Below are 19,436 nucleotides of genomic sequence, written 5' to 3'. Positions count from 1 at the left end.
CCCAAAATCACAGCAGATTCAGAGAGACTCCAGCGGTGCCTCATGGTCAGAACAAATTTATAGACAAAAAAAAGGAAGCAATGTACAGAAATCAGAAGTCAGGTACAGAAACAGGTGGATTGGTTACGGAGTTTGCCTTATCTGAACACAGTTTGAACACTCGCCAGTCCATGAGTGGTTGAAGTACGGCTGCTGGGATTGGCCGAGACTCAGCTATTGTTATAGGTGCATACTCCTAAATTAGGATTTCAATCTTGTCTGCCTATTAAGCTATGTTACAGCTCATCCACAAGGACTCAGAAATAGAAGTAAGGAGTCCTTCTCAGGCCATAGTTAGTTTGCTTTAACAGTGGATATGTACCGCCTTGAGGAAGATCATTCTGAAGTGTGTTCTTTATCTTCTCCCAGAGCGTCCCCCCTACCCGCCCCAACCGGAGATTGAGCTTCTGTTAGTCGCCGGGGGCAGCTGGCCTGATAAGACATCTTTCACTGGCTTTCTCCACTTCCCCCACTGGTGTCTCTTCAGGTCACCTCCCAAATAAATGGCCTGCACTTGAATACCTCGTCTTCTTCTGGGGTAATTCGAGCTAAGACAAGGGCCTGCTGTGTGCCAGACACAGTGGTAAGCATTAAAAAAAAAAAAAGAAGAAGAGATTTAAAAAGAACTAATGGGCCTGGTGCGGTGGCTCAGGCCTGTAATCCCAGCACTTTGAGACGCCGAGGCGGATGGATCACAAGGTCAGGAGTTCAAGACCAGCCTGGCCAATATGGTGAAACCCCATCTCTACTAAAAATACAAAAATTAGCCAGGCTTGGTGGCACGCGCCTGTAATCCCAGCTACTTGGGAGGCTGAGGCAGGAGAATTGCTTGAACCCAGGAGGCGGAAGTTGCAGTGAGCTGAGATAGCGCCACTGTACTCCAGCCTGGGCAACAAAGCAAGACTCTGTCAAAAAAAAAAAAAAAAAAAACTAATAGTCTCAGTTCCTCCCTCATGCCTCATGAGTTTGCAGTGAAATGCACAAAGCAGGCAGGAAGAGACGCAATCCGGAGGCTGTGGGGTAAGCAGCTCTGCCCCACGAAAGACCCCAGCATAGCCTAGGAAGGGAAGAGGGTTAACAACAGTTTCTAGGGCTGGGTGCAGTGGTTCACACCTGTAATCCCAGCACTTTGGGAACCCAAGGTGGGTGGATTACTTGAGGTCAGGAGTTCAAGACCAGTCTGGTCAACATGGTGAAACCCTGTCTCTACTAAAAATAATAATAATAATAATAATAATACAAAAAACAGCCAGGCATGGTGATATGTAGTCCCAGCTACTCAGGTGACTGAGGCAGGAGAATCACTTGAACTCGGGAGACAGGCATCGCAGTGAGCCAAGATCACACCACTGCACTCCAGCCTGGGCCACAGAGCAAGACTCCATCTCGGGGAAAAAAAAAAAAAGAACAGTTTCTAGGAGGGGGACAGTGAAGCCAGTGTTGATGATTGAGGGAGGAATAGGAGCTCTGGACAGAAGCACTCCTAAAGAAAATGAATGGGGAGCTGCTGACATCATTCAGCCTGGGTATAACATGATTGGACAGATACTTCACAAAGACCGTCCTGGCAGTGATGCAGAGAAGGGACCACGGGGGGCGAGGATGAAAGCTCAGTGTTCACCAAGGAGACTGGTGCAGGACTGCTGATAAGGAGAGAGATAAAGCACAAGTAGGTAGGGCCCAGGCACTGGGGCTGGGCAGAAGATGAAGGATGAGAGGAGGGTTGCTGCAGGACAGTTGCCGGGACCTGATGATCACTGAGCCACAGAGGCTGAGAGAGGCAAAGGCTTCAAGCAGATTCCCAGGTTTCTGACTTCAGAAGCAGGGTAGATGGTGCTGCCATTCCCTGCAACATAAAGCACAAGAGGAGGAGTGGGTTTGAGGGAAAGATGATGGCTTTAAGTCTGGACATGGTTTTGAGGTGCCTGTAGGCCAATGGTTCTCAAACTGTGGTCCCCAGACCAACAGCATCGGCATCACCGGGAACTTGTTAGAAATGCACATTCTCAGGCCCTGCCAAACCAGGAGCTCTGTGGGTGGGCCCAGCAATCTGGGTTTTAATAAACTGTCTAGCCCTCCAGCTAGAGGCATCCTGCCAAATGCTTAGCAACAGGCCCTCCAGGGACAGGGAGAAGCCCTGATGGGTGGTGTTTTCCCGTTCCTGGGGTGCCAATCCCATCATGACTGATTTCAAGCTACCTCTGACATCACTAAACGTGCATCACTAAACGGGGAATTGGGAAGACGTGCACACACTGTCTCCTGCAGCAGCAGCATGAATGGCCTCCAGGTGATTGCGATGCACACCTGTGCCAGAACCACTGCTCTAGGCCAGTTGCACGAATGTATCTGGGGGGCAGGAAGATGTATGGGTCTAAAGCTCAAGAGAGAGAACTGGGAGGCAGAAAAGGTTTTGGAGATGTCAGTGTATATACAACCACCTACCAGAAAAACATGGAGTGTGCCAAAATGAATAAGACTTAGTCCCTGCCCCCAAGGAGCATGCAGTCACGTGGGGAGAAAGACAGGCAAACAGTCACAGCAGAGGGAATGGTGGCTGTACCCAGGAAGAACGGTGGGGGCACAAAGGAGAGGGTGGTCTCCTCAACCTGGGAAGGTCAGAGAAGCTTCTTGGAGGAAACGGCAGGAACTGGGTCTTTAAACACAGGAAGGGGAGGGGATTAAGCAGGTCGGGAAGTGGGAGCCCAGCGTCCCAGGTAAAGGAAAGGCAGAGTGGAGGGAAGAATGAGATGTCTGCAGGGGCCTGTTGGGGAGAACTGATGGATGGGGAACGAGGCCCAGTGGTGCAAGTGAGGCCCAGGAAGCCAGGAGAGAAGGGTCCTGGGCTCAGAGCTGATGAATCTGAACTTTATTTTAGAACATATGAGGAATCATTTAAAAATGTGGAGTGGTGGAGAGTTATAATCATGTTGGAAGATTCTAAAGGTTCTAATGCCCTCTCCTGGATCATTGCATCTTATTGGCACTGTCATTTCCTGTTTCTCACACATGTGGTGCAGTCTCCCAACCCCTGCTGTTAGGGCCACAATTCCACAATTCACCTTCCTGGAACTCTCTCTCCTTGGCTCTCCTCTGGGTTACTTCTTATCCTTTGAGGCTCAGCCAAGGGTCACCTCCTCCAAGGGGCCCTCCCTGGCCATGACCTGAATTGAAATAGGCTTCCTCGGTCCTGCCTGTCGCAGCAGCCCGTCCATCTCCTTGCTATAGACAGCACTAGCCCCTAGCGATAATGATCTTAATTGTTTCTGTGGCGGAGGTAAAAAGTCATTATGTTTCAGTTCCCGTAACTGAACTATAACTGAATTCAACTTTGTTCTCCAGGCCCTCTTCTGGCTCTTTCCTAGGCCAGGATACTGGGTTCAATTTAATAGGGGTCTTTTCAGCTCAAGTTAAATATTATCTCATTCACTGTTCAGTTCAGACTGTGGTTGCTTTAAGAAAAATAGTTCTTTAGAATTTTCTTCTCCGTTCTCCTGTTCCTGACTTTCTTTTCAACTGGCATCTGGACCCAAGGGCAAAGCACACACATTTGAGTGATTGGGAGCGGGACTGGAGAGGGAGAAGGGGCCGGAGGGGAGTTTCTCAACGCCACCCTTCAGTCTTCGCTGGCCTCATCTACAGCGAGGTGGGTCTGGCTGCGTCAGGAAGATCACTGCTGCTGCTGCTGCTGACAACAGTGCACTTTGCCTCCGCCTTTGGCAAAGAGGCCTTTTTCCAGACTCCTGGCCTCTTCCTTCTCCCTGAAGTGCTTTCTCTTTCCTGCTCCTGTCTCGAAGCATCCCCCAAATAGCACATCTTCCTTTCGCAATGAACTTCTTGGTTCTGGGCAGTGTCTCTCTCTCTTTCCCTGCGATGTCGTCTTCATGGTTCAGCCTTAATGGTGAAATACTTCAGAAGGAAAGAGGGTGGGGAGAGGTAAATTATTGAGAAGGAAGACACGTCAGAATTTTGTTTTGTTTTGTTTTGTTTTGTTTTTGAGACGAAGTCTCACTCTGTCGCCCAGGCTGGAGTAGAGGGGCGAGATCTCGACTCACTGCAACCTCCGCCTCCCGGGTTCAAGTGATTCTCCGGCCTCAGCTTCCCGAGTAGCTGGGATTACAGGCACCTGCCACTGTGCCTGGCAAATTTTTGTATTTCTAGTAGAGATGGGGTTTCACCATGTCGGCCAGGCTGGTCTCGAACTCCTGACCTCAGGTGATCTGCCCACCACGGCCTCCCAAAGTGTTGGGATTACAGGTGTGAGCCACTGCGCCTGGCCCATCAGAAATACTTTAAACTCATTTTCTTGGCTGCATTTATCTGCTAATTGTCTGTCTGCATCACTAGAACAGAAACTTCCTGAGGGCTGGGGTCTATCTTATTTACAATCCCATCTTCCTCACCTAGTAGAGTGCCTGGTGCTCTGTAAATGTAGCCAAATAAATAAGTGAAGATGTGAAATGATTCCATTTGTCTTTGAGAGTGGCTAACTGATGCTTTTTCTTTGTTTTTTTTTTTTTAAAAAAAGGTTGAGCTTGGAGATGTGGAGATAAGAGCCTGGACTAAGGTTGTAAACTAAGGTGGTAAGAAGAACTGAGGTATAGACAGCAAAATAAATAAATAAATAAAAAGAAAAAAAATAGACACAATCAGACTTCATCAAAATTTAAAACTTCCATGCATCAAAGGACACTACCAGGAGAGTAAAAAGACAATACACAAAATGGGAGAAAATATTTGCAAATCACGCATCTCATAAGAGATTAATACCCAGAATATATAAGGAACTCCTGAAACTCAACAACAACAAAAAACCAGGCCGATTAATAAATTGTCAAAGAACATGAATAGATATTTCTCCAAGAAAACATACAAATGGCCCATAAACACATGAAAATATTGCTCCATATCAACTAACTACCAGAGGAATGCTAATCAAAACCACAACGAGATAGCACTTCACACCCATTAGGATGGCTATTATAAAAACAACAAGCCAGGCAAGGGGGCTCATGCCTGTAATCCCAGTGCTTTGGGAGGCTGAGGCCGGCAGATCACCTGACATCAGGAGTTTGAGACCAGCCTGGCCAACACGATGAAACCCCGCCTCTATTAAAAATACAAAAATTAGCCAGGCATAGTGGCTGTCTACTGTAATCCCAGCTACTTGGGAGGCTGAGGCAGGAGAATTGCTTGAATTCAGGAGGCAGAGGTTGCAGTGAGCCAAGATTGCACCACTGCACTCCAGCCTGGGCGACAGAGTAAGACTCCATCTCAAAAAATAAATAAATAAAATAAAACAACAACAACAGAATCCTAACAGAAAACAGTAAGTGTTGGGTAAGGACATGGAGAAATTGGAGCCCCTGTACATGGCTGGCGGAATAAAAAATGGTGGAGCCATTATGGAAAACGATTTAGCAAGTCCTCAAAAAATTAAACATAAAATTACCATCCGATACAGCAATTCCACTTCTAGAATTATGTTTCCAAAAGAATTAAAAGCAGGGGCTTGAATAGCTATTTGTACACCATGTACATGGCACCATTATTCACCATAGCCAAAAAGTAGAAACAAGCTAAGTGTCCACTGACAGATAAATGGTTGAACAGATGCAGTATATTCATACAATCAAATATTATTTAATCCTGAAAAGGAATGAAATTCTGAGACGTGCTACAACATGGATGAGTCTTGAAGAGATTATGCTGAGTAAAATAAGCCAGACACAAAAGAATTGTATGATTCCTCTTATACGAGGTACCTAGAATATTCTAAATCATAGAGACAGAAGGTAGAATAGAGATGACCACGGGCTGGGGAAAGAGGGAAATGGGGAGTTATTGTTTAATTGGTGCTTAGCTTCAGTATGGGATGAAGAAAAAGTTCTGAAGACAGATGGTGGGGTTGGTTGCTCAACAGTGTAAACGCACTTAATGCCACTGAATTGTCCACTGATAAATGGTCAAGATAGTACATTTTATGTTATCTGTATTTTACTGCTATCAAAGAAAGAGAGAGAGAGAAAGAGAGAAAGAACTGAGAGAACTTTTGACCCACTGGCTTGAGTGACTGGGCAGGAGATGGAGTCATTCACCGAGAAAATCATTTCAAAGGAAGATTCAGGTTTGGGGGTGAACTATGAGGACCTCCGTTCCAGACGGCTGAATTTGGGGTGTTGTGGGACTCCCATGCAGTGAAGTCTGGGAGGCAGCTGATGTAGCTCTGAACCTCTGAGGAGACATAGCTTGAGGAGTCATCCACATCTAGAAGACATTTGAAACCACGGGACTAAGAAGATAGTGGAACAAGAGTGAATAGGGTGAAAAGAAACATGGCCAAGGATGGAACCCTAGAAAATACCAGTATCTTCTCCCCCGATCCCTCTCCCTGTGTCTGCCTGGGAAGTGTTTCCCCATTCACCAAGACTCACAGCCTCGGCTTTTGTATCACCTTCTCTAGGAAGCCCTTTTTGCCTTCATGGAGCAGGGTGGAGCACTCTCTCCTGTGGGTTCCCACAATGCCTTGCTTTCACTTGGGCTGTAGCACCTGTCACATGACTATAACTATGTGCTTGTGTGTTTCTACCCCTCTCCCTCAGCTCCCAGTACCTCCAAGGCCAGGGCTGGCTTCTAGACATCATTGAGTCCATGGTGCCTGGCACGGTGTTCAGTAAAGGTTTGTGGAGTGAGTGAATAACTGATGGAGCATTTTCTCTGAGGCTTGTGATGTAATCTATATTTCACGTCCTTTTGGAAGGAGACTCTTCTGCCTGGGAGTATACTGCTTCTGGAAGAAGCTGTCTAGCCAGTCAAGTGAGAGTGACCTGCCTAAGAAATAAGACCCAATCCCTGTGTCCTGGCTTTCAAAGTCCCCTGTGGGAAATAGCCATTCTCTTCTCCACTGTCTATTTAAATCCTGGCTTTCCTGATCAACTCCTCTCTTGAAAGAAATCGTTTCAACTCTCTTAGTTCCTCCTCTTATCTCTTTTGTGACACCTTAATCACATTCTACCTTCTCCTTATTTATATCCTATATCATCTCCTTATTTGGACTTCAAGGTTCTGTGGCCATTTTAATTGCCATAGCACCTTCAGCACGATAGATGCAGATTCTCAGGAATAATCACTGAATGATGAAAGAATCTGTTTTATGAAATTCACAAAGTGCCTTGTCTTTTAGATAACTCAACAGTGGGAAATTTACTGAAAACTCTGTTAAAGGGATCTTTGTATCAGTTAGCTTTCACTGTGTAACAAACTATCCCCAAAACTCAGTGACTTAAATCAACAGTTTTTTATTATTATGTTTTGCCTTTCTTTGGGTTGACAAGGAGTGTGCCGATCAAGGCTGGACTTGAATGAGGGTCAGGGGTTCTGCTGATTTTATTGGGGTCACTCCTGCATCTTGAGGTTGTTTGGAGGTTCTTCTCTAGGCTGGGCTTGGCTAGGACACCTTGGTTGGGACAACTCTGCTCTGCATATCTTTCATTCTCTTCCTTTGATCAGTGAAGTAGCCCTCAATATTCTTTTTTAGTTAATTTTTTTGTTTTAGAAAAAGGTATTGCTATGTTGTCCAGACCATTCTCAAACTCCTGACTCAAGCCTTGGCCTCCTGAGTCACCAGAATATTCTTCTTACGGCAATGGCAGGGGTACTAGAGAACAGGCTGAATCACGTGAGCTGCTTTTAAAGATCCTGCTCATCTCACATGTCTGCTAATATCCCATTTCCCGGGAGCAGGGAATTCCAACCTGCCCAGGGTGGGAGAGCACTGCAAAGTTACCTGGCAATGGACAAGGCTACAGGGAGGAGAAAAGAAATGGGACCATTCACACAACCTACCACAGCCTTCTTCCAAGTTTTGCCTTCAGTAGGCCAGATAAAGAGAACATTTGCTTTTTGCTCTCTGTTCACTCTACAACTCTTCAAGGATTTGTCACTTTGGGGTGAATTTTGTGCCACATGAGTAAACTTTTGGGGTGTCACTTCCTCAGTGAACTTAGCGCCTTGCACCTCCCTCTGTTATAACATATTCTGCATGGTTCTATAGCTGGTTATTTGTGTGTCTGTCTCCTCTATTCTACTGGAAGCTCCTGTTTCGGTCCTAAGTGGATATCAATAAACATCTCTTGAATGCTGTATAAACGACAGCACATTCCTGGCCTCCGTGACCTCTCTGTTCTCTGTCTTCCTCTACACATTCTTTTGATCCTTCATCTCATTTTCTGGGTATGCTAGTTAATTTGCTATGTTTACAATTCATCATTTATAAAGTTACCTCATAGACTTTTTTTTTTTTTTTTTTGAGACATAGTCTCACTCTGTTAGCCAGACTGGAGTGCTGTGGTGTGGTCTCAGCTCACTGTAACTTCCGACTCCAGAGTTCAAGCGATTCTCTTGCCTCAGCCTCCCGAGTTGCCGAGATTACAGGCATCTGCCACCATGCCTGACTAATTTTTTGTATTTTCAGTAGAGATGGAGTTTCACCATGTAGGTCAGGCTGGTCTCGAACTCCTGATCTTGCGATCCACCTGCCTCGGTCTCCCAAAGCACTGGGATTACAGGCGTGAGCCACTGCGCCCAGCCATCTTTTTACTGACCTATCAGACTCTAGTCATTCTCAAAAGACTGCATGGAGTACACATGCTTGGATATACTCTCTTCCCACTCTGTGTTCCGAAGGCAGTTTCGGGAAATCCTGCAGTAATGTCATCATGTTCGTTTGAATACTCTTGAGGGTGACAAATCTTTGCCTTGTTAAGGTAGATGGAATTTTTGGAAACAGCTAACAGTCATTTGGATCCAAAGCTGGTAACTAAGGTGGGTGATCAAGCTCGGTCATTCTGGGGACAAAATGAAATGTGGTCAGGAAGAAGTAAGCCTGAAATTCTTTCATAGTTTTAAAGCTGTCCCCAAGGACAGCCTACAGGAGCCCCGATGGAAGGAAAGATGATGTTTTGTGAGCACGTCTACCCCCTCCCAAGGTGACTGTTTTGCAAGGGCCCATGTGCCATTGGATGAGAACATTCTGATCTCATTTACTTCAGCTGTGGTTCTTATTCTTTTGAATCCTTTAATAAACTGATGAAAGCACTGACCCTCTTCCCAGAAAAATGCATATGAGCTCACATTTTGCATATAATTTGAGGAAGCCCATGAACCCCGTGAAGCCAATCCAAGGATCCAAGGTAAGAATCTCTGTTTGGAATGAGCACACAAACTAGATTTAAGGCACTCGAGAACAACAAGTGTGGTTTTCTTAGTTTCTGCCCACACACCCCCACAATGAGCCCAGCCCAGGGCTGTGACCTGACAGATTCTCCAGAAATAGTATGTGAACTACTTGTATGATCTTCTTCTCTCTGAGATTATTACTTTGTGGGGGAGATCCCTGCGGCCAGCTCCTCCCCAGGGGTCCCTTCTCAGCTTGGCAGTGCAGCCTGCACGTAGCATGGCTTCTCAGAACGGCTGCATTTCAACCTCAACAAGGTTCTTGCAGTTGGGAAGAAGCAGGAAAGAGCCTTGCAGTTCCAATTTGACTCAGGGGGTCAGGCCAGGAATGATCTTCCCTTTCGGCATACAAGGGCCAGGTGGAGCAGCTTCAGAGTCCTTGGTGCCTCTTCCTTCAGGCACCATGTACGCCTCCCCGCCAGCCTGTCTGCTCTGAGAGCAGCCACAAGAGGGACCCATTTGTTCTAAAGGACCAGGAGTCTGGCTGTGATGATGTCCCCTGCCTTCATACCCCTAACGCCCACGCAGGCTCCCTGACCAGGGTGTTGAGCGCTGACTGTGGAGGAGGCAAGGCATGGGGGTGCAGGGCTCAGGTGGCCACCAGCTAAGTCAGGTTCTACTCCAGCCACCTGCTTCTTTCCAGGCATAAGACCAGGACACCCTTGGGGCCCTGAACGGTCAACCCCAACGCCTCTGAGTGCCCAGGCCTTTTTCAAGGTGTACTGCAACCCCTCTTAACTGTTTCTTTTCTTTTCTTTCTTTCTTTTTGTTTTTTTGTTTTTTTGTTTTTTTTTTTTTTTTTGGTTTGTTTTTGTTTATGGCAAAAGCAACCCAAGTTCAAAGGGGAAAATGAGAAAATTCTGACAGACAAAGGACACCTGTAACCACCACTTCTCAAAGACAAACCCCAGCACCACCATCTGGGTATGTCCCACCCGGTGCCTTCACGTCCCGCCCGGTGCCCTCACAGGCCATCTTCCTCAGGAGGCTAACAAGCAACAGGGGAGACTGTCAGGGAGAATGGAGGGAGTTTGTGTTGATGGGGTATCTGGGCAGTTTGTGTGCAAACTGGGGCCAGGGCGATCCCTCCAGGGTTATGAGCCACAGGTGCCTCGAGGGAGAAACGAGAGATCTGGGGAGGGTGAGGAGAGGAAGTGAATGCACACTGAGCTACCCTACCCAACACTGTGTTGACAGGGGCTGTCCTCTTCATTCAAAGCCACCATACTATGACTGGTATTATTCCTCCTTTACAGCCAAGGAAACTGAGACCTCGAGGAATGAAATGACCTCCCCCGGGTCATGCAGCCAGAGTGATGGAGTCAAGAGCTGAAGCCGGGACTGTCTTGCTCCAGAAGCTGGCACTTTAACAAAACCTCTGGGGCCTCTCAGGGCAAGGGTCTGCTCTCAGGCTTGGAGAATGCAGCCCTACTCTGGCCACCCCCAGCTCTACACGCCCCACCTGCATCTACAGGATCCACACACATTGCAGAGTTTCCGGGACAACCCCAAGGTTAGACCTGTCATGCCTGCCGTCAGTCCCCATGTCCTCATCTCACAGCCCCCGCCCCTGAACTAGCCCTCAGGAGGCCAGGGAGGAGGGGTAGGCATGAGGGGAAGTCCTCATCAGATGATGCAGTGAGGTGTCCACACCCGGGTCTGCCCCAGTGGCTCTGGAGAATGGGCCAACAGAGACTCTGGTCGTCTTCCCCAAGAAAGGGGCCTCCTGCAGCCCTTGCATGCTGGGCAGACAGTTCTGAGAACTGGCACACCCCCCTCCGTTCCCACCTCCCTTTCTTAGGACACCTCTTCCCAGACTCAGCCTTGAGGCCCAGGGAGAGGCCTGCTTGGTTGCCAGGGCAACGGCTCCATTGTTCACACGACTAGTGCCAGGCCCCTCCATTCTTGGACCTGGCTCTCCCTACCATTCGTGAGCCTGGGGAACCGTCAGGGAGGGGCTCTTTCTACTCCTCAGGGCCTCTTTGTCACCTCAGGATGCAGAGGACGGGGGTGGGGGGACTGGCTAACTGGTCACCATGCCAACATCACATAGTCCACATCCCTGAGGAGGAGGGGTACTCACAGCAGTGGGACGTTCAGTAGTCTAGGGAGCAGCTAGTCTGTTTCGTGGCTCACCTGCTCAAAAGCCCCTGCTCGGGTCCAGCCACAGCCTCAGGGTCCACTGTAGGAGAGAGTTTTTTCCTAGCTTTCTCTTTTTTCACCAGTTTGCTCCATTTTTGCCTAGTTAACCAAAGCTCAAGGCTTAGGATTTCTTGCACCTGTCCTGGATTTACTGGCCATGAGAGAGGAGCAACGCTGTGCCCCACCTGATCTGGGCCATTGTCTGTCATTCATTCCTTCATTCATTCACTCACTTTGACTCTCTGATTCATGCAACAGCATTCACCGAAGTGACTCAGGACCCATCCTACAAGTTAATATTATAAAATCACTTTACACATGAGACACTCTTACTCAAGAAGGTGAATGGTCCAAGGCACCCCAGATATTGAGTGTCAGAGGCAGGATCCAACCTCAGGTCTCCCCACCACTGACATTATCTTGACTATCCCTGTGCAAAATAATTAGATTGTTGACTGAAAATAAAGCCATTAAGGGCAGGTCATCTTGCACAAAGTAACTGCTTAGTAAGCATTGCAGTGAATGAATAAGCATATTCAGGGTAACTATGCAGTGTATTAGGGGCAATAACCTGGAAGACACCCGTTCATTCGTTACTCTCGGTGAATAATTACCGAGGATTCTCTGTGCCAGGCACCATACTGGGTGCTGGGGACATAAGAAAACAAGGCAGCTATCTGGTTCCATGTCTGGTGAGAGAGACAGACAAGTAAATTGCCCATTACAGTGCAGTGAGGTGACAGCAACAAGGAGGGAAGTCCAGACGTTGGGGAAGCCATCCCTCAACCTGGGGTCCATGGCTGACTCAAAGTCAGAAGACTCTCAGGCTGACCGCAATGCGTTTCTCATATTCTGAAGCACTGAATCACAGACCAGCTGAGCTGACATAGACCAGACCATTCTTCTAGTTCAGTTTTCACCTGCCTTGGTCATTTTTATGGACCACCATCCCTATTTTTGCCATATATACATCTCACCCTCTGTTATGTAACTCATATTTTCCTTTACACTGACTCACTGATTAAGGTGTAAAAATATGTACGTAAGATGGAAACTTTATATCACTGCCAGTGATGGAAGACCAACTTATGTATAAAATACACTCACTTCACACATAAAATACACTCACAAAACAGTGTTATTAAATTCTAGGGCAATAGCATTGCTGCGGCTGACCCTGATTCCAAGACCCACTCTCTTCATTTAAAAAAGAAATGATCCAGGCATGGTAGCTCACACCTGTAGTCCTAGCACTTTGGGAGGCAAAGGCAGGCCAGTTGCTTGAACCTATGAGTTCGAGATCAACCAGGGCAACATGGTGAAATCCCATCTCTACAAAACATTAGCTAGGCATGGTGGTGCAGTCCTGTGGTCCTGTCTACTTGGGAGGCTGAGGTGAGAGGATGGCTTGAGCCCAGGAGGTTGTGACTGCAGTGAGCCAAGACTACGCCACTGCACTCCAGCCTGGATGACAAGTGAGACCCTGTCCCAAAAACAAAAATAAAAAATAAATGAGCAAATGTTAGTGAGATATTAGAAACAGGCACCGAGTTGATCATTTCTCTTTTATTTGAAAAGTCTGAAAGAGAATTTAAAAGAAAGGAACTATTTTTAGTGGGTGATTTAATGTTATTTAGGGGCTGTCATGGGGTGAGTCACCCAACGTCATTTCAGGAGCTGCTCGTTCTACGCCCACTCTTTGAGAAACACAAGTGAGCCCTGAGCCCTCCCTGGACAGGTTACTGTGTCCCATGGAGGGGCTGGGGAGACTAAAGCACAGGTCAGGGCCTCGGGATGACCTCTGTGCAGTCCCTTGCATAGTTTTCTGTCCCTCCCTCTGATCCTTTCCCTTAATAATAATAATAAGGTGCTGTGGGCTCCACCATCAAGATCTCTCCACCCCAGCTTGCCAGCTTCCCATCAGCCCTGTTGGGTCTCTTCCCCCACCCACATGCCTTCACATAGTGGTCTCCCCCTCAAGAGGGAAGCCCTAAGGGCAGAGATTCCCCAGCCTTGCCTTTGTGCAATGCTCAGCAAGGCCTCAGCCACTGCAGTGACTCACTGGCCTTCTCCTGGATTCTGTGGCTGGTTGACTTTTGACATTTTCCCTTCTAAGCACATTTCAAGAGGAAAAACAATCAAGAGAGCTTATGCATAGAGGAAGCAACATTTGAGTCTCCAAATCCTGTCCCCTTCTTGCCATTCCCAATGTACATCCCTGTTGCTAGTGCCTGAGAGTGCACCATTAGTGTTTCATTCCTTTGCATTGAAGTGTTTTTCCAGTTAAAAAGTGATTTAAGAGAAAATTGGCGCCAAGTGTGGTTGCTCACACCTGTAATCCCAGCACTTTGGGAGGCTGAGGCAGGCGGATCACCTGAGGTCGGGAGTTCGAGACCAGCCTGACCAACATGGAGAAGCCCTGTATCTACTAAAAATACAAAATTAGCCACACATGGTGGTGCATGCCTGTAATCCCAGCTTCTTGGGAGGCTGAGGCAGGAGAATCGCTTGAACCCAGGAAGTGGAAGTTGCGGTGAGCCGAGATTGCGCCATTGCATTCCAGCCTGGGCAACAAGAGTGAACTCTGTCTCAAAAAAAAAAAAAAAAAAAAGGCCGGGCGCTGTGGCGCACGCCTGTAATCCCAGCACTTTGGGAGGCTGAGGCGAGCCGATCACGAGGTCAGGAGATTGAGACAATCCTGGCTAACATGGTGAAACCCCATCTCTACTAAAAATACAAAAAATTAGCCAGACCTGGTTGCGGGTGCCTGTACTTCCAGCTACTTGGGAGACTGAGGCAGGAGAATGGTGTGAACCTGGGAGGTGGACTTTGCAGTGAGCCGAGATGGTGCCACTGCACTCCAGCTTGGGTGACAAAGCGAGACTCAAAAAAAAAGAAGAAAGAAAAAAGAGAAAGAAAGAAAGAAAGAAAGAAAGAAAAAAGGAAAGAAAGAAAGAAAGAAAGAAAGAAAGAAAGAAAGAAAGAAAGAGAGAAAGGAAGAAAAAAATTTTTGGTTATCACGCATTTGGATTCCATTTATGTGAAATGTCCAAAATAAAGAGACAGACAGTAGGTTTGTGGTTTCCTAGGATTAGGGGGGATGGCTGAATGATACAGGAGGATTGTTGGGATGGGGTTTTTTTGAGGTGATGATGTTTTATAATCAATTGTAGTGATGGTTGCACAATTGTGTTAATACACTAAAAACCATTGAGTTGTACAGTTTCAATGGGTGAATTATATGGTATGTGCGTTATGTCTTGATAAAGCTCTTAGGAAGGGAAGGGGAAGGAAGGGGAGGGGAGGGAAGGGAGGAGAGAGGCCTTTATCAGTCCTGTGATGGAAGACGCTACTTCTGGTGCTGCTCCTTCCTGTCCCCTCATCACCTGCAGACCTGCCCCTTGCTCTGTCACCCCATCAGTCCATCTTTTAGTCCTTCCACTGATCCCTTTCTTTAACAACCATCCGAGCTGACATTCACTGAGTGCGGACTGTGTGACTGGCACTGCACTAAGTGTTTTTCGTTTAGTTCCTCACTGAGCTCATTTGCACACAAAGTTCACTAACAGAGGTCACCCTTTGCCCCAGTGCAGAAGGTTAGAAAGATTGGGGTACTTCTTGGCTTCCTATAGCTACTTCCAGGTCCCTCTACCAGGATGTCCTCCTCAGAAAACCAGTTCATCCTCTGATGTCTCATCCACCCACCTTCATTCCTCTGTGTTGTCTGTCAGCCCACAGGATTCCTTCCAACCCCAACCTTCCTCCGGACTCTGCACATCAGATCACTCATGAGGTCCATCCCCACACTTTGCCTTGCTCTCACCTTTCCGCATCCAGGCTGATATCTTATCAGCTTACAGTTCTCAGATCACCTCAGCACTTCAGCCAGCCAGAGGTGAGGCCACACCTGGAACTTGTCATCCTTCAGGGCTGCTCTGACCCTGAGATCTCAGACTCCTGATATTCCAATATCCTATACAGTGACCCAGCTTTCATTTTCCCCATCTATCCAGTCATTGGAGCTCATTCTCTGATTTCATGATATTTTTCCATCCAGTCCCCAGATCATTCCCCAGCATCATTACTGCATTTGAACCCTTCTTCCTGTTTAAAGTTAGAGCCCCTCTAAGAATTTGTTCGTCCTGTCTCATTACTAGTCATCTTTGCAACTCCTAGCTCTTCCATTCCACTAGACTGCCTTCTTAGCCTACAAAGTTCTCTATTATAAAAATCTGTATTAGTCCATTCTCACGCTGCTATGAAGAAATATCCAAGACTAGGTAACTCATAAAGAAAAGAGATTTAGTTGACTCACAGTTCAGCATGGCTGGAGAGGCCTCAGGAAACTTACAATCATGGTGGAAGGGGTAGCAAACATGTTCTTCTTCACATGGCAGCAGGAGGGAGAAGTGCTGAGCAAAACGCATCAAAGCCCCTCAATAAAACCCTCCGATCTCATGAGAACTCCTATCAGGGGGAACAGCATGGAGGGTAATGATTAAATTACCACCCACTGGGTCCCTCCTACCACACGTGGAGATTATGGGAACTACAGTTCAAGTTGAGATTTAGGTGGGGACACAGCCAAACCATATCAAAGTCCTTTGTTAATTATGCCATCTAGTTCTCTGATTTCCTTTGCCACCATACTTCTTCTTAGACTTCTTTTCTTATTCTCTCTTCATAGAGCAGTTTTTGTCCTAATGTATCATCCGTGGTCACATAGAACAGTGTTTTAAAGAAATGGGCTGGGCGGGCCAGCTAAGATTGGAGTGGCAGGTCCAGCCAGATGCCGCTTCACGCCAGCGGGTGCCCAGCACCCCTCCGGTCCATGGGGCCCCCAGCAGGGGAGGAGCCTCAAGACCACACGGACCCCTGGGTGGGCCCCAGCTCGCTTCCCAGGCTCAGAGCAGGGGCAGGAACCTGGCTCCCCCGGGCCGGAGCTGCCTCTACCCCCTGGTATTGTGGACTACGGCACTCCAGACCTGGGGTAGTGGTGAGGTTCGTTGACTCACTGCGTGATGGAGACTGCCTTGCAAGCGAATGGATTCATAGTGGTATCATGCACTCAGACTCCTGCGAGTTCCCCTAAGTTCTCAGAGGACTGTTTTGCCTTTTGATCTAATAATTGCAAAGTTCATAAAGAATGGCCCTTGTGGATAAGCACAAAGTCAAGAGACAGAGATTGGACAGAATTTGCGAAGGTATCATGAATGGACCCCGGCACTCCCACCCCTGGTGGTGCTGCTGCATGGCGGACATTGCACCGCGGCCTAAGAACCTGACCACCATGGTCTTCTGTGACGTGCAGTCCTTACAGGAAATCCACGAGACAGTTTTAAATGAAGCTGTGGGTACCATGATGTACCACACCATCACCCTCACCAGGGAGAACCTGGAAAAGTTCAAGGCCCTGAGAGTCATTGTGCAGATAGGCAGTGGCAAAGACAATGTGGACATCAAGACTGCTGCGAGTTTGGAATTGCTGTGTGCAACATCCCGTCCGGAGCCGTGGAAGAGAAGGCCGACTCCACCGTCTGCCACATCCTCAGTCTGTACTGGAGGAACACGTGGGTGTGCCAGGCACTGCAGGAAGGCACGTGAGTTCAAAGCATGGAGCAGATCCACGACGTGGCCTCAGGAGCGGTCCGCATCCCTGGGTAGGCACTGTGGGTCTCATGAGCTTCGGTCGCACGGGGCAGGCGGTTGCAGTTCAAGCCAAGGCCTTTGGATTCAGAGTCATATTTTATGACCCCTACTTGCAGGATGAGATAGAATGGTCCCCGGGCATTCAGAAGGTCTACACCCTGCAGGAATTGCTGTGTCAGAGTGACTGCGTCTCCTTGCACTGCAATCTCAATGAATATAACCACCACCTCATCAACGACTTTACTATAAAGCAGATGAGGCAGGGAGCATTCCTTGTGAACGCAGCCCGTGGTGGCCTGGTGGGTGAGAAAGCCTTAGCACAGACCCTCAAGGAGGGCAAGATACGAGGGACAACTTTGCTCAGGGTCCATTGAAAGATACCCTAAATCTCATCTGCATTCCTCACACTGCCTGGTATAACGAGCAGGCGTCGCTGGAGATGAAGGAGGCGGCTGCCTCTGAGATCCACCAAGCCATCAAAGTTCGCATCCCAGAAAGCTTAAGAAACTGTGTGAACAAGGAATTATTTGTCACATCAGCTCCTTGGTCAGTAGACCAGCAAACAATTCACCCTGAGCTAAATGGTGCCACATACAGATATCCGCCAGGCATCCTGAGTGTGGCTCCAGGCGGACTTCCTGCAGCCATGGAAGGGATCATCCCTGGAGGCATCCCATGACTCACAACTTCCCAACAGTGGCACATCCTTCCCAAGCGCCCTCTCCCAACCAGCCCACAAAACATGGGGACAATCGAGAGCATCCCAAGGAGGAATAGCAGACAATGCTGAAAAGTAATCATTCAGATGCATATGCGACCAAGAGACAGTGAAACATAGATGAACTAAGAGAAAAAGAATCTGATGGTCTTTTTAACTGATTCTGGACATATGCATCGTTGATGCTGCAGTGTTAAAACTGTAAGAGCTAGAAAGCTGAAGACGTCTTCTGCTTACAGAAGCGCTGAAAGATGAGGATGTGATTTATTAATGATCAACTTCTGTTATTGTGTGTTAAGTTTTTTATCTATGCATCAAATCACAAAGAATAAGTAGAGCATTTTCCTTTATCAGTCCCTTGGGTAGAGCAGGTCCTGAATACCCTGCTCTAGAATGTTGCATCAGGAGTTCAAACATCAAAATAAAAAATAAAAAATATTAAGAGGAAATCCTCATTCTGTGACTCTAGTTCTTTCATTCTACAGGGGCTGGTTACCTCTTCTTGCTAATAGGAAGATCACATTACTACAAAGTGGGGAGAAAACTCTTTGCCTGGGGTACACTCCTGCATGCGTAGGACTGAAGACAGTACAGGCTCCTGTACAGAGAAGAGTCTCTCACATCTGAACTGCATACTGAGCAGGCAAGTTGGTTGTAAGTTTAGTAAAACCCTCTGATGATGAAAAGAAAATATTAAGTTTCACAAGCTATTTGTACTCATTTGTATTTTCTCATTTTCAGATCCTCTGCTATTTTATTGAGTGGAAAGTCTTGAACTAAAAGAGTTCAAGAATAATAATGAACAAACCCACTTTTTTCAACTTTGATAAAGTATTCTTTTCTTCATGTGATATGTTATACAAGAACACTTCAGATGTATTAGATGTGACTTATTTTAACAAATCCTATTAGATTTGTTTCAACTAGTTATATGTTCTACTCACAATCTTTTGTGAATCATTGCCTGTTTAAAAAGATGGCCTATTCAGGAGAATGGCGTGAACCAGGGAGGCGGAGCTTGCAGTGAGCCGAGATTGCGCCACTGCACTCCAGTCTGGGCAACAGAGCGAGACTCTGCCTCAAAAAAAAAAAAAAAAAAAGATGGCCTATTTGGAGCCTTTGTGCAGGTACAATTCTGTTTTGTGACAAAAGAAAACTTTAAAATTGTCCCAAACAGAAAAATAATGGCTAACAGGAGTATGTTTTGCTTTAGTGTGAGTTACCATTACTGTATTTCTTTACTGTAAAGGCAGACATTTAGTGTTCAGTGCAGTTTTCAATAAAAAGTAATTAAAATTAAAAAAAGAGAGAAATGGCTTTGGCAGATCAAATGGCAAAGGCCATAGCAGAGTTCAATAGTCATGAAGAATATGAGGTCTATGAGGTAGCCTAGCTACTTCTAACCATCCAGGAGAGTTTAAAGTAATATAATAAAAAGCTCAGGGTTCTAAATTCATGGCTCAAAATACAGCCAGAGATGCAGGAGTTTCCTATAATTGTCCTAAAAGAACATTTTATGATTGTCCCAAAAAAAATCTTATCTCTTAGAGCTAGTAAATTGATGTAGCTGAAAATTAGACACAGATTCTTATCTTATAGGTTGCTGATTTACAACATAGATTGAATTCATAGTCTCACCAGATTTCATAGGTGA

General features: G+C 46.9%; 1 pseudogene; it reads left to right on the top strand.

The window, feature by feature from the left end:
* The first annotated feature begins 16,561 nt into the window (after positions 1–16,561).
* LOC108519228 (C-terminal-binding protein 2 pseudogene) lies at positions 16,562–17,841 on the top strand (annotated as a pseudogene).
* The last annotated feature ends 1,595 nt before the right edge of the window (positions 17,842–19,436 follow it).

This window comes from Rhinopithecus bieti, unplaced genomic scaffold (assembly GCF_001698545.2).
Source record: "Rhinopithecus bieti isolate Rb0 unplaced genomic scaffold, ASM169854v2 scaffold_46101, whole genome shotgun sequence".
Classification (NCBI taxonomy): Eukaryota; Metazoa; Chordata; class Mammalia; order Primates; family Cercopithecidae; genus Rhinopithecus; species Rhinopithecus bieti.
The sequence above is the reverse complement of the archived record's forward strand: the minus strand, read 5'-3'. Positions and strand labels throughout refer to the sequence as shown.